Here is a 1,641-nt window from a genome sequence, read left to right on the forward strand (position 1 = left end):
TATATGATATGATTATGAGAATTGCATGCTATATTAGGGCTAAGGATATGCTCAATATTTTAAGATAGGATAGATGCCTTTATATGCTTGATTGTATGAGCTTTTAGAATTGCATGCTAGTAAGGTTTTCAGATCAGTGGATAAAATGGCTTGATTAGTGTATGCTTTAAAAAAAATGTATACTGTTAGGATCTTATAGCCCTAAAATTATTGATTTAGCCTTAGTTCCTGTTCCTCGTTTGGTTGTGGTCCTAGGGTAGAGTCTTTTCTTTGACAGTCTATTTGATCTTGTATTGTGTATAATCTGTATGCATAATGCAATCGACAGTACGAGTGGAAGTTTCCAGCATGAGTTGTAGTATGTGAGTTTGAATGTTCTTTGGTTATTCTAAGGACTGGAGCACTACTGCACGAATGCCACTTGCTTTGTGCTTTGTGGGACTCTTAAGTGATGTGAATTAGCTATTAAGTGAATATGTTAAGTCACACGTAATAAAGGTTGAATAATCTCAGAGTGATGGATTTGAACCTATTGCATTGCTCTCGTTTGAGTCTAACCGTTGTAGGGATGAGTCTTTTACTCGAAGGATTATCTGAGCTTTGTTGCATGTGACTATATTCATGAGGTAGCTACTGACATTATGGGGAGTTCTTCAGCAGCTGATGCTAGTGTGAGGTCGGAAACCTAGGAAAGCCTAGGAAATGCTTCAGTGGGTTTAGCTACGCTATTAGCGAGCATTTGGAATATTAGTTTGCGAGAGTGACTTGGAGGAATCAGGATGATTCTTGAGGAAAGTATGGATAGGTTTGGAAGGTAGTATTGGGCCCGTACTACTGAAAGCATAGGATCCATACTCGAATCGGGGAGAATCTTGGAGAATCTAGGAAGCTTGTGGGAGGAGGATTCTTTGGTATGTTCTGATCATTTGCATGTTGCATTTCAGTTTGTTGATGAGTACTCAGGAAGGAGGTTCCGGTTCTGGTTCCGGCTCAGGTGCAGGTACTGAACCGATTAGCAAGCAGATGGAAGAGTTCATCTCGTCGGAGATTACCCGTGGTATTTTGTAGCAGACTCCTGTGATCTTTGGTTCAGTCAAGGATGGGATTTTGGAGTTATTGGATAGTCATCTCGGGGCCTTTAGGGCAGAGATCATTGCGGGGCAGTTGGGGGCTCATCTGGAGCCCAAAGCTTGTAGATCTATGGGATCCTTCAGGAAGGAGGATCCTATTATTAGCTCTTATCATTTGAGATTGGAGGTGGGTTATGCACCATGTCTATAGGAGAGTCAACCACATGATTAGATTGTTGCGGATGTTTTTCAAGCCCTACACGAGGAGTTACACGACATCATTAGGTGTGCCACTGATAGATTGGTAGTTAGGTTTGAGGGTCGGACCTCAGCTGTTTAGGCGGTTGATGGGATGGGCGGGGTTACCCGGGAATAGGAGACTGGTTTGGATAGGCAACTAGGGAAGAGGAAGCGGAATCATGGTCTGGCTTCGTGATCTGAGTAGTTGGTTGTTGTCATAGTTGGTGTCAGAGTTGTACACATCGTTGTCATCAGCCTGGTCATATCAGGGCGAATTGCCCCCGCGTAGTGGTTGGTGCAGCTCAGGTTTCGTTGCAGGTACTTCAGCAGG

This window comes from Lactuca virosa, chromosome 3 (assembly GCF_052849685.1).
Source record: "Lactuca virosa cultivar CGN04683 chromosome 3, Lactuca_virosa_CGN04683_v6, whole genome shotgun sequence".
In the NCBI taxonomy this organism is placed as follows: domain Eukaryota; kingdom Viridiplantae; phylum Streptophyta; class Magnoliopsida; order Asterales; family Asteraceae; genus Lactuca; species Lactuca virosa.